This window comes from Macrobrachium nipponense, chromosome 16 (assembly GCF_015104395.2).
Source record: "Macrobrachium nipponense isolate FS-2020 chromosome 16, ASM1510439v2, whole genome shotgun sequence".
Taxonomy (NCBI): domain Eukaryota; kingdom Metazoa; phylum Arthropoda; class Malacostraca; order Decapoda; family Palaemonidae; genus Macrobrachium; species Macrobrachium nipponense.
The window spans coordinates 59,421,901-59,436,330 of NC_087209.1; the positions used below are offsets into that span (position 1 = coordinate 59,421,901).

Below are 14,430 nucleotides of genomic sequence, written 5' to 3' on the forward strand. Positions count from 1 at the left end.
TTTCAGGGGTTTGTGGCAGTGATGAAACAAACAAAATAAAGTTTTCATTTTAGGCTACGCGTTTAGGAAAAACATGAATAGAATTGGCTTTGCGACTTCATTTATTTTGATTTTTTTAATGATACAATAACTATCATTTGTACAACTAACACGGATCTGTTGAGTCCAGTGTTCCCAATTTTGCATTTTTAATGCTAGCTTTCATTTTCTTGAGGTAATTAGCAAGAAAATTTTCAATCTAGCATCTGGCAGGAAAACTTGCATTTGTTTTCAAATACATCTAGCATACATAATTTGACATCAAAACTTTGTTATGTTAAGTTGAATATTTCTTTTATTCTATTATGTTTGGTATATCATATAAGAAAAAGAACAAAATCTTGCAAAACCATTTTCAGGAATTAAACAGATTAGGTTTCGAAATTATTAGGAATCATGTAACGTAATGTACAAGTAAACTGTGTATGGTAGAAACATGTTTGAGTAAAAAAAAGAGAGTAATCAGTTGAAATTGGCTGGGTGGCATTGTTGTGTATGATATGATTTTTTTTATCACTTTATGGAGCAAAATCTAGCAAGAAATTGCATTCCCATTTGGCAACATTGGCCCGCCCACGTTTTATGTTGTTATTGAACTCATGTTCACCGCGTTCTTTAAATTGTACCCATATAAATGAGTAAATTATGTGGCATCCAAAAGCCCTGATTCTTTTACTCTTATGGGAAAGATGCCAAAACGTCAGATGAAGGTTATTACGTGTAATATATTAACGTGTTGTGAAGAAGGGAAGAGATGTTTCGCTGCATGCTGCTGGTAGCATTATCTTTATTAATAATCCGATTGCACTGCAAAATTGTTGCCATCTTCATCAACACAGAACGTTGTGATTACCCATATGATTTACATAATTTTAATATTTCTCTTACCTCTCTCCCTCTCTTTCCTTATAAATGAAAGAAAGGCCATGTGAGTACGTAACAGCACACGCGTATGTAGGCTTCTAGCTGTAATCCATAGGCTAGTAGGCTACATATGTATAGTAGTATGTATACTATATATATTTTTAAGGCTGTTGTAAAAATTTTGAAACTATCTTAAATTTAGTTTATGGTGATAGTTGAAGACATATTTGGTGTTTGAACTAAGGTAGGCAGTTATAAACATTGGAATAGTGGTCTTGGGTGGGTTAACTATTAAAGTAGGCAGTTTTTATCAATTTTTGAGGGGCGTACCAGGATAACACGGGTATTTACTTATCACGGGAGGTTCTGGGCCCTATCCCCTGCGATTATCGAGGCCCTACTGTATGTGAATTTTCCACAAATAACTGAAGCCATGAATGCTGAACCGTAAATAAGCTGAGGTTGACTGTATACTGGGAAAGCTTTGAAAATAAAGTATTGGAGACTACTTTTGACATACCGTATATTTATGTTTGTAAGATGACCTTTAGAAAGACGAGGTCAAAAATTATGGCAAATTTTCATTAATTTATCTCATATCTGTAGTATAAGATGACTGCTAAATTACAAAACCACCTGTGTATGGGCTAGCTTTTACAACAGGTCTCTTATGAAACACTGGTCATGTAAAGATGTTATCACGGTATAATAAGATATAGCCAAGATGGCAAGTTTAAGCTCATGACAGTCTGGGGGCAGATGCAGTGTATATTCGGAAGGATACGGCTACATAGAGGAAGAGAGTTCTTTTCGTGAAATAACAGGTTGGGGTGACTGGTGTGACCATATGATTAATTGGATCCACTGTACACTAGATCACTAGATATCTTTGCACTCATTTAAAACCAAAAAAGAACCTTAATTGTAAGCAACTGATGCTCTACTGTGTTGACAGTTTAAATTTTACCATTTCACAAGCAAGCACAGTTCAAGTTCTCAACACTTAGTGCTGGGGTACTGGCATTAACAGTAGTTATTGTTTGTACTAGCAAAATAACTGCTTGGCCAAGTTTCTGACATGGGAAAAGGCTGATGAATGACATGCAACCTGGCCATCTATCCCAAGACATATAACAAAATGAATTTAAAATATACATGAAAGATTTACACAAAACATTCTGGAACAAGTCTCATTATAGTATTTGCATTCTATATTGTCTAAATGTTTCCTGTTTCCTGTGTGGAAATAAAACATGACTGACTTTACTCAATATTCACTGAAGTATAGACTGATTTTTTTTGTCATTGCACCCTTGTCTTATGAACATTTTCTCCACTGAGAAATTGCTTTAGTTTATTTAGTTAAGCTAAATCAAATGCAAAATTTACAACAACCATTCCTGAGCTTTCTATTATAATTTTTCATTTTACAAACTTTTTGTGTTCTCTTATCTTTGCTTAGACTCAAATGCCTCGACTTATCAACTTACTAAACAAGAAAAAAATAGGATACTCTTCAACTGATAAACTGAGATTTATATGGTAGTACTCGCAAAATTAAAAGATCCCTTTACAATCAGATCGCAACTTACTTTTACCCGTTGGGTTTGCTTGTGATCCAGGTAACGCTGGAAAATCTTCACTACTCATGGTAAACTCCGACGTTTCAGGAGTGGGTTGCTTGACCATACCAACTGCAAAGAAATAAGGTCACAGTAATACAATGTCATCAAAATGCTGAAACTTGACTGACCAGAGATCAGCAATACTTCTAAAATACTAATAATACTAATACAAGTGTAAATTTACTTAGGAAACAACAAAAAATAAAGCAAAATCACTGGAACTGGCACCAATGATTCCAATACATATTTTTTTAGTCATTTTTCACAGACCAATTTTGAATTTTTCCAGCAAAAAATTCAAAAAAGGACAACGCAAGTTAATCCTAATAATGTAATTCTCAAACTTATAAAATTCAAGCTCAACTGGTGTTTATGAAGATGTGTAATCGTATACTCCTACTTTTGGTATCATCTTTACCAAACTAGGACACAAATCATACATATGTAACCAACATATTTTCCATATTTCCAGGACAAAGTTAAGTTTTTTCCACGCTGGACGAGTGGTTTTCAGGCTCGGCTGCCAATCCGGTGGTCTGAGATTTGATTCCCGGCTCAGCCAACGCGGAATCAGAGGAATTTATTTCTCGATATAGTGTGGTTCGGATCCCACAATAAGCTGTAGGCCCCGTTGCTAGGTGACCCATTGGTTCCTAGACACATGAAATATCTAATCCTTCGGGCTAGCCCTAGGAGAGCTGTTAATCAGATCAGTGGTCTGGTAAAATGTTATTGTTATAATACAATTAAGTTTGTTCATACTTACCTGGCAGATATATATATATAGCTGTATTTCTGACGTCCGACAGAATTTCAAAATTCGCGGCACACGTAGTGGGGCGGTCAGGTGGTAGTACCCATTCCCGCCGCCGGGCGGCGGATATCAGGAACCATTCCCATTTTCTATTCATATTTATTCATGGCCCTTGTCTCCTGAGGGGAGGAGGGTGGGCACTCTAAGTATATATATCTGCCAGTAGTATTGAACAAACTTAATTGTATTATAACAATAACATTTTGTTCATGAAACTTACCTGACAGATATATATATAGCTGAATCACACCTTCGGATGGTGGGTAGAGACAGACTAGGATTTTTTAGGAAATTTAAATTAAAATAAAAGATTAACTTATTGGTTCCTTACCTGATAGCAAAGTAGACTATGTGATTACTGTCACCTAAGCCTGCTTATGCTTTATCAGAGTTGCCAGCCAGGTGTTGACTGTAGTGCTGGCGCTCTCTGGATGCTCTGTCAACGGGGGCGTGACCACAATGCGACAAGACCATCTAGGCAAACATATGGCAGTAACACAGCAACTGACCACCACCTGACCAACTACGCAAAAAACCCCTGATATTAACACTAAGGAATGGGAGATTTTTCACAGATGATCTCACCATCAACCAAAAAACATAATAAAACTAACCTAACTAAGCTAAGGGATAGGGAGAGAGCTACCTTCAGCCCCCAAAACTGTGTCTGCCGAAATGTAAGGTCCCAAAAGAACTACAGTTCTCGTAAATCGTCCTCACATCCCAGGATGGTTTAACTGAGCGAGGGACCGAATACGGAACTTGGGGCTCCATCCAGAAAGGTGCTATACAAGAAGATCTCTGATCTAAGACATGTTCCCTTTGGAAAGGCAAGAGAGGTAGCTACGGCTCCTCGGACCATCGTTGAGCTTGTTCCACTTTAAAGAGGCGCATATCAGGTCTTTCTTGGCAAGACTGAATGAGCCTCTTTAATGACGTCCCTCAAGAAGAAAGGCAAAACAGCATTCTTTCGAAAACAACATCAAATCCGGTTTCTCTTCACCGAGCACCAGAAGATTACGCCTGAAGGGACTCCTCTTTATCTCTCTAAGTCCTATTCAACATAGCAACTTGAGAGCCCATGACCAGGGCCACCAGGGGCCTCTCTATTCTGGTTCTTGACCCATCTTGCTGTTTTTTTTTTTTGTTAGAATTCCTTCGATTTTTATTCCTTTGATTTCAAAGCCTATTTGGCCAAAGGATCTTAGGACCGGGTTCTCGGTTCTTAGCCAAGAAAGAAACGGTTTAGAAAGAAGGGTTCAACGAGCAGGACAGCCGCTTTGGCTTCCCTTGAACAACCCACTAGGCTACTGAACGCCTTGGATTTCAACACTATCTTCGCCGTCGCCAGAGAAGTTAGGAAAAGCGTTTTTCCTCGTTAAGTCCCTTAGAGAAGCTTCATGGAGAGGCTCAAAGGGACACTTTAGCAATCAGATTGTTTCAACACCAACCCCATCCTAAATTTCCATGGAGGGCGGTCCCTTGCTTGTTGGGAATTTTGGTAGCTTTCAAACGACCTTAAGAGATCGGCAGATCCTTATTGTCCGGAGAGGTGCATTTCCTTCCCTGTGGGCGAAAAAACGGCAGACAACATAACTCCTATAACCCTTGATGTTTAAGGGAACTTGCCAAATTTTTTGCACATTTCTTAGAGGGAGTAAGAAATCTGCTATCTGATTCCACAGAGGGTTCGTGGAAAGAGGGAAACCTTTCCTTCCTTCTGGCCCACCATTGGTTTTTTACCCCTGAAAGGGAAGACACCTTAGACTGGTAGACAGCTCTTGAAGAAGGGCTCTTGCTGAGAATTAGCGGATTGCTCTCCGCAGCTCTGCCTTTGAAAAGCCTCTCGCTCCTGGCCAGCTTTTTTCGATAGTATGAACCGCAGTCAGGGCCAGAAGGCGGAGAGGGTTTTGGTGAAACCCTTTTATTTTTGAAGTGAGGGCTGTCTGAGTTAGGATCTCTCCTTCCAGGTCAAACGTTTCTTGGGAAGTCCACCCAAAGGGAAACGTCCATGAACCTCTGTGAAACCACTCTCTTGGCTGGCCACATTGGGCGGGGCAATCAAGTCAACCATTGTCCCTTCTGAACGCTGCGAAACTTTCTCATTACGTCCCCCATGATTCTTGAAATGGGGGGAAAAGGCGTAAAGATCCAGGTCTGTCCCAGTTTTCCAGAGCAACGCGTCCACTTGGGGGGGCAATTGGCCCCTGGGTCCATAAACGGGTGGGGAGCAATACAGGAGGAAGCCTCTTCGTCCTTGGATGTAGACGGAACAGGTCTAACTAGAGGACCGTCCCCACAATTTCTTTCCATAAACTTTTGACAGACTTCCCTGGTGCAAGGTCCATTCTGTTCCGGTAGAATCTGATTCCGGCGGCTGAGAATGGTCCGCCCTGGACATTCTGAAAACCCCTGCCACGGAATCTTGTCAGGGATCTTGATGTGCCTTGCTGTCTGCCCATAGCAGAACTTCCTTCGCCAGGAGAAAAAAGGGATCTGGAGCGAGTCCCTCCATGATCCTTTAGATAACGCAAGGGCATGTGGTACTGTCCCGAGTTGACTTGAACAACCTTTGCTTGTACAGCTTTCTTTCGAAGAACTGGCCAGCGACAGGAAAATATCGCTGCCAGTTTTCCTTTACATTGATGTGCCAGGCTACCTCGTTTTCCCCTCTCCAGGAGCCTGACACGTTCTTCCCCCCCTAGTGTTGCTTCCCCAACCGGAAAGTTGAGGAAGCGGTACTGCAGAAACCAACACTAGGGTCGGGGCTCCAGAAGATTTAAGGAGAGGCCCCTCCTTCGTTTAACTTCTGAGGGTCCGAGCCACCAATCTTAAGTGTACTCTTCACTTCGTTGGCCAAAGAAAAAAAAATCCCTTAGGAATCGCATTCAGGTCCCCTCCCCTTTCGACGTCCATTCTTCCGCAAGAAGGAATTGAAAGAAGGCCTGAGGTGCAGTTCTTCCCAGCGAGACAAAACTTTTCTAGTGAGGAAATGGTGCCCAGCAGACTCAATCCAACTCCCTCACCGAACAAGCTTTCTCTCTCTAGGAAGGTCTGCGACTTTCTCTAACCCCAGTCGCTGGACGTTCTGGGATTGGAAACGCCGAAAAGCCACTTGAATCCATCTGAATCCCCCAGATACACGGATGGACCTGGTGTCGGGGTCTTCCGATGGCGACTTTTCGGTGTTTGACCAACAGACCCAGGGAGACTTTGCTAGGGATAAGCCAGTAACAAAACTGAAGGTCCTTCAGACACTTCTGCCTCGGACGACGCTCTGATCAGCCAATCGTCGAGGGTAGAGGGATATTCCTGATTCCATGACGAATGTAGCCACTTCGCTACAGCCTTCATAATTATTGTGAAAACCATTTGGGGCCGGCCTTGCTTGAGACCGGAAACAAAGGCTTCTGAACTGCCAAACCCTGTTGTCCAAGACGAATCTCAGGTTACTTCATTGAAAAAGGAGGGTTGGACTGGGAACGTGGAAGTATGCGTCCATGCAGGTCCCTAGGAGGAACACCATCTCCAGTCGCCAGTTTCCCTCCAATGCTCCCAAGCACACCGACTGCGGGCCGTCTCCATTCTGAACTTTTATCTTTTCTACCCAAAAAGATGTTAGCCATGCTCACATCCAGGACCGGGCGCCAACCTGACGACTGCCTTCGGCACTAGGAACAAAATCCTTGTTGTAGAAGCCGGGTGAACTCTAGGTCCAAGACTTGTTTTTCCACCCCGCTCCTTTTTTCGACCATCTGGTCTAAGAGATCGAAAAGAACCCTGTTTTCTTATCTACCCTGATAGGATGGAGAGAGGTTCCTCTGGGAGTCGAAGTCAAAAGGAGGTAGGATGAAGAAAAGGGATCTTGTACCCCCCGTTCTACTATCTTGAGGTCCAATGGATCCGCCTCCTCGCTGCCCCAAGACTTCCGCAAAGAATTCCAGTCTGGCCCCGACTGGTTTTGGGGTCTGAAAGGACGAGAATCCTTCATTTGCTGTTTTTTCGTTCGGTTTTGAATGAAGCTCTTCCTTCCTCCGAAACAAACCCTCTCCCTCGAGGAGCTGCTCTCGAGGGGGGAGGGGGCCCCGCCCAAGAAAGGGTTTGACTTTCTTCGGGGGTTTTGCTGAAACTGTTTGGGACGTTGGAAGGAAAACCGCTGGGACCCGTCCTTGGAAGACTGAAACCCAAGAGGTCCTGGGTCCGCCTTTTTATTGCAACTCTGTGGCAAGATCCTTTACCCATAGCCTGGGGGGAAGAGATGAGTCCGAAAGAGGCGGCAAGAAAGAAGCAATTCCTTGCTTTCTGAGCTGTGGAGATACCGACTTAGCCGAGTAAAATTGCACAGCAGTTGCTCTTTTCTTCAGGAAAGGCTAGTTCCAAAAATTCGAAAACTAAGCTCCTCCGAACCATCCCTGAACGGCCTTTGTCCCATACATGACAACAAACCCGCTGGTAACCAAGCTCCCCCAGACTGAGAAGAAATCAGGAACTTCTAGGGAACTGGAAGGTCCAAAACTCCCAGCAACCAGTAGAGGAAATTAAAAACATTAAGGGTACGAAGAACGTCCCTTCAAGTGGTGGTTCCAGTCTCAACCGGAGTTCCAGGTTTCCACCTTAGCCGACGCTTAAGAAAGAGACAACCCTACCTCTGGGCGTCCACTAAAACTGGGAGAAGTCACGCCCAACGCGGACGAAGGGACCTTTATCCCGGACATCCTCCTTGGTCCTCATACCAAACTCCTCCCTTTTACCCGGCGAGGTCTAGAGGGTTGTATGGGCGAAAGTGGTCTTGCCCTGGATCCTTCCTTCCTTTTGTACATAAAGTCTTGAAGTTTCTTAAACGCCCTCTTGGTCGACAGAGACGTTCTTCATTTCGACGAATTCAGGGGTCCTTTACGGTCTTGGACGACGAAAGTTTGTGAGGGATGGAGAACCTAGGGGCCTGTCGGCTGGAACTTGTCTCCGAATGCTGAAACGTAACCAGCCTTAACAAGAAACCTTGTAGTCCGAAGACAGCTGAAGCTACCGGCATGTGTTTTGTTCTTCCTCTACCGGTAAAACTCCCCTGGAACCTACTAAGCTCCCCTTCCTCCCTAAGAGGAAACTGGAAGAACGCCCTAATTTTTTTTTGCAGGAAAAGAGGGAGTACGTCCCTTAGGTCTCAATCCTGAATAAAGACTTCAGTTGGTTGGAAGTATTACACCCTTCACAAGGTACGGAAGCAGCCGTACGTTGATCTTTAGATGCAACGGGGACCATCTTCCGAAAGAAAGGAACATCCTTAGAAGCCACGTTAACTGTCCCCTTTTACCACCGACAAGCTTCCCCTACGAAAGGAAGCGCGAGCTTCCTGAACGAGCCCGGCCGGACCCAGCCAAAAGCGTCCTGCTTAGACAACAACGCCACACCACCCCGCGTCCAGCCTTTGCAGTTCTCCCCAACGCGGTCCTGCTTCACCCTTCGAAAAGCGAAAAATAGCCTGCTTCCACAACGGCGAGCGTCCTGCGGAGCGTCCCTCAAAAGCGTCCTGTCCTATAACCAGAAAGCGTCCTGCTTTTCGAACCCGAAGCGTCCCTGCCCGAGCGTCCATTCAAAAAGAATCGTTGAAAGAGAGCGCCAAATGCGTCCCTGTCCTAGAAACGCACGAGCGTCCCTGCCGAGCGTCCTCAACCGCTACTTGCCGGATGAGCGGCAAAGAGTCCTGCTTTCGAACAGCCGAGCGTCCTGACGAGCGTCCGCTCCTGGAAGAGAGTAAAAGATCTGCTAGCGAGGAGCGAGAACGTTGACGATCCGGAGGAGGAGAGAGAGAACGAGCTGAGCTGAGAGAGAATGAGGCCGCTTAGTCCCTCTTGAACGGGCAGGTACCGAACGTCCCTTCCTACGCCTTAGGCTCCGACTGCACCCTGCCCTGCGGGCAAGTACCTCTGAGGACCATCAGCGACGTAATCTGGTCCTGAAAAGGGACCACAAGGATAAGCCTTCGTAGGTTGGGAACGAAAGGAAGCAAAAGAAGGGGCAGGACTTGAGACCTGCGAGGAAGGCGAGGGGGCGAGGGGACCGCCTTCCTTTCCTTCTTAGCAGGTACAGCTTATCTTGCCTCCTCAGGTGAACAACGACCCTGTGGCGTTCGGACAAACGAACGTTCCTCATCGGTAGAAAAGCCTTCCCTTCCTCTTCTTTGAGGATGGCAAAGGCGTCATAAAGCGTCCTCTGACGAAAGATGGAAGAAACCATAGGACGTTGAAGGTACATCCCCCAAAGCGGAAAACGTCCCCTTTTCAACGGACGCGGAGTTCTCTCCGAGCGCTCCACCCCCTTGCGGCGGGGAGGACGCTTCGGAGGACGAAAAGCAATTCCTATTCAGGATACGCGGCTGACCTTGGCAGCCTGGGATTTAGCAAACAAAAGGCCTGCCGAAGGGACGCCCAGATCGGTGGGGGGAGCCCCCGTAACCCTCCCTCTGCGGCTTTCGACATACCCACTCCCCTGAGTTCCTGGGAGTCCGATAGAGGTCTAGGCCTAGAGGCATTTAGGGGCCGATCCTGACGCCCCCTTCCCCTCCACAAACACTAGGGGCACCTAACAACAAACTTTCACTGGCCGGTTTTCTAGGGCCAAAACTTTAGATTCGAAGAGCACAGAATTAGACTCTAGAATCAGAGAAAGGGGTGTTCCTTACCTTCCACCAACACAGCACCTGGGGCCCGAAGGCAACAAAACAGGATTAGGTTGGGGCAAAAATCTACTGGTGTTAGAGGCTAGGGAAATGTTACTATCCTTACCATTAGTAGAGCTGCACCCTTGGAGGAAGACCTTCCTTGACCTCTATCGCGCTCCTAATTTTACGCCGATAGGTCGCAGTACATCCTCCATATTATCATCCAATCCAAATCTCCTTACAAATTCATTGCACCGATTCATCAACCCCACGCAAACATGCCCCCTGCAAATTCCATAACAAAACTGTGGTGATGGAATTCAACCTGAAGGTTTAAAGAAGCCTCAGCCTTACATGTTTCCACTTCCCACACCACAATCCCTGAAACTTCCCGAACGTTGCATCCAGAACATACTGAAATCTAGGAAAAAGCCAATCCAAAATCAAAAACCAATCCCACTCAATTCCGCCGTGCCATCAACCAAAAAAATCCAGAAAGTCAATACCCAAAAAGTCAATCCAGGATAATATTAAGCGAGATAATGAAAAAAATCCCTAGACTGGAGGTACTGTAAACAGATGTTTTTGCAGCACCGGCGACAGAAAAAAAAGATGATTGTAGAAAAATGGGAATTGGTTCCTGATATCCCCGCCCGGGGCCCGGCGGCGGGAATGGGTACTACCACCTGACCGCCACCCCACTACCGTGTTGCCGCGAATTTTGAAAAATTCTGTCCAGACGTCAGAAATACAGCTATATATATATCTGTTTCAGGGTAAGTTTTCATGAAACAAAACTAAAATATTTAACTTAAGAAAATAGTTATTTTTTTGCGTCTTGACATACAGGAGTGGTAGCAGAACTATGGCAATGCACTATCTGGAATCCAAAGGTTACACCACCAGAATGGCAACTCAGAGTAAAAGATCTGCCGTATGCATTGCTCCAGTTATCAAGCAGCCTGGCGAGCGTTCCTGAATTGCAGTTAACCATTTTGACAGAACAACAACTTCACTGCCTTTGCTTTAGAACCTTCCACAACTTTATTTTTCTTTTTGTTTTTTGGCATTCCTAGAATGAAACCTGGTTTAACAATGTATACAGTAAGGAGCCCCGGGACCTCGATGCTAAATTCTTTTCCGTAAAGAAGCTACAAGATGTGATGTTTAGTTAGAGATCTAGAATGAGAATTTTTTCCATAAGAAACTGAAAAAATGGATTACATCAAACCAGTTCTTGACCTACCACTTATTACCCTCTTTTACCTTTGCCTTGTATACAAATCATTACACAAATTAAGATGAAATAAGTTCAGCGTTAAATAACATACCATATTAAGACGCACCTTTTTCAGTTTTAAATATATACCGTATTAAAATAACTACCCTACATATGACCAATGCGGCCATATTGCCAATGTAATAATTAGGCTTGAAAATCTAGCCTAATTATTACAGAAAATTAATAAAACATTAATTAACAATAAGCCAACTTGTCTGTTACCATAAACTTCAGAAAAATTCCCTAAGTTACATCGCCAGCTAATGGCGTGAGTAGATGTAAACAAACCATCATACAGTCAGTCTACTGGAATATTGTATACAAAATCCTTTTAAAATATCTTTCAATATATGTTATGATATTAAATTTTTATTTTGTATTTTTTGTATATAAAATATCCTTGTTAAATAGGGGCACATTTCATAGCCTCTTTATGCTTCATAAATGTGACATCATTATTGGCGGAGTAGTAATACCCATTGGAAGTAGCCCCTCATAAATGTATTTACAATTGGAAAGAATTCCAATATTAACTCTTTCATATCCGCTTAGTTTTGAGCACTGTGTCCCCAGATATCCGAGGTGTCTGGGAGCGCTCGACAGTGCAAAAAAATTATTTTGAAAATTCAGCAAAAATATCAATTTTATGCCAAAACGTTCATTTTGCTGTCCTTTTTTTCTCAATGTTAGTATTTTATGGTGGAATTGTCAGAATAAGAGTCCCAGCCCTCTATATATGAAAAAATGTGAGTTATTTAACCAAAAGTACAAAAAAATCTTTACTTTTTTTTTATATTTTCGTTCCTAACCCAAAAATTATGAAAGTCAGGCAAATGAACTATTTTTCATGAGAAAGCCAATAAAATTCCCAAAATACCGACATATAAATCAATGGAAAACGAATAAGTCCAGCCTGTGAAAAAATTGATAGAAAAGAGGATAAGAAACATAGCTCTCTGCCCGGCGCATAGTGAGAATTATCGCTAGAAATTTTTTTTTTTTTTTTAAGAGCCCTATCTTGGTTATTTTTCATTGAAATTCCTTTGTAATTACACAAAAATGTAGAGGAAACCTTGAAGAATAAAAGGAAGGTCAAGAAAAATGGCTTTGGATACGGCAACAGTTTCATTTTGACGTTATAAATTGATCGAAACGAAAAATTTTTTTACCGTTGTCAACATTTATTGCTAGAATAACAATTTCTTGAAGAGCCCTATCTCAGTTATTTTTCATAGAAATTACTTTGTAAATATACGAAAATGTAGAGGAAAAGTTGAAGAATAAAGGGAGAGTCAAGAAAAATGGCTTTGGGGTCACTGAGAGGGAAGTGTAGGTGCGATCAGCTGATTTCATTGTGAGAATTTTACTACGCCAGGGATTTGAGCATGCGCAGTACAGAAACTACTTTGCTGGCGTATTGATACCCGAGATACACGGTCCAAGGTATGATCTAGCCTATGGAAATCGCTACTTGTCTGAAAATATGAAAAAAATGCCCCTACCACACGTACAAAAAATTTTGGTAAATTTTACATACCGCTACGTCAGTTGGATAGATAGCGGATAGAGTATTGCAAAACGCTTTCATATGATTATCAAATACCACGAAATTACAGTAGGGCCTCTATAATCGCAGGGGATAGGGCCCAGAACCCCCGTGATAAGTAAATACCCGTGTTATCCTGGTACCCCCCTAAAAATTGCTTTAAACTGCTTACTTTAATAATCAATCCACCCAAGACCACTACTTCAATGTTTATAACTGCCTACTTTAGTTCAAGCACCAAATATATCTTCAACTATCACCTTAAACTAAATTCAAGACAGTTTCAAAGTTATTCTTTCCTATCTTCAATTTCCCCTTCATCAGATCAGCAAACAAAAGTATATTACCTAACAATTCCTTTCTATTTTCATGATTTGGCTGCTACACCAAACTAAAAGTACAGTGGTACCTCGACATACGAAAGGCTCAACTTACAAAAAACTCGAAATATGAAAGCAAATACGAAAAATTTTACAGCTCTACATACGAAAAGTTTTCAAGATACAAAAGGTTGTTGCTGTAAAGTCCCGAGATTCGCCCAGACCACTGAGAACAATTTTAAAACTCCCACGCCGCCAACTGAGTAAACTCGCCACCATCCTCCTGCTCTCCCATTGGTTCCTGATGCTAGTCATCTCATAAGATCCTGCTCTCCTATTGGTCAGCATCTACCCCTTGTGCTTTAAGTAAAAGGATGCCGTAAATTGAAAAACTTATTCATGCAATACATTTAATAAAAAAAAAACATTAGGTAAAGATAGAATAAAGAATAGAAATGAATGGTTATTATACTGTTTGGTAGTTTCATTAGTTGAAGAGAGATACTAATGAAAATTTATGGCTTACTGTGTCCTAGGAAAAGTGATTGCTTGGCGTTCGTTCGGTGCTCGTAAGAGCTGAATGTAAACAATCAATTGGAGTTTTTTTTTTTTTTTTTTTTTTTTTGTGTATTATAGTTAATGATTAATTAATAATTATTTGAAAAGAGTACATACTGATTATTTATACATTTTTTGGCATATTCTAAGCTTTTAGCTTCTTAGGTTTAGATGTCGGAATCATAGACTAGGCTACAGTAGCAACCGCTAACATAGGCTAGGCTTATTGCTAAGGGAAATATGCTAAAGTCCTAATATATGCAGTAAAAATGAGATTGAACATTACATGCAGTTGAATATTACTCAAGTATGTACAGTATTTTGCCTTTTTGGAGTCATATTTCTTCCATCGGATCGGCGTCGTAACCCTAGAACATGTGTGTAGGCCTGAAAATATTAATTTACTTTACTGGGGTGTTTTTGGAGGCTTGGAATGATTAGCCATTTTACATGTAAAATGTGGTCCAAGATACGAAAACCTCATGATTCGAAGGGCGCCTCAGAACGGATTAATTTTGTATATCGAGGTACTACTGTACAGTAAGTTCCAGAAGTGAAGCGACAAATCTCAGAATTGATTGTACTTCTTTAGAAACTCGTGGGGTTGCCAATTAGTAAATTTTATTCCAATTATTGTCATCCTATTTATCTGATAATACGTATCAGTGATTAACTGTATAAGCGCAAAGTATTTCCCCAGTAAATGATCAATGGAAATTCAATA

General features: G+C 42.4%; 1 protein-coding gene across 1 annotated transcript in view; it reads right to left on the bottom strand.

Annotated features, from left to right (window-relative positions):
• The window catches only part of LOC135195755 (CCR4-NOT transcription complex subunit 2-like), a 118,394-nt gene that overhangs the window by 36,738 nt on the left and 67,226 nt on the right, over positions 1 to 14,430 (bottom strand). The gene's annotated exons all lie outside the window — the stretch shown is intronic.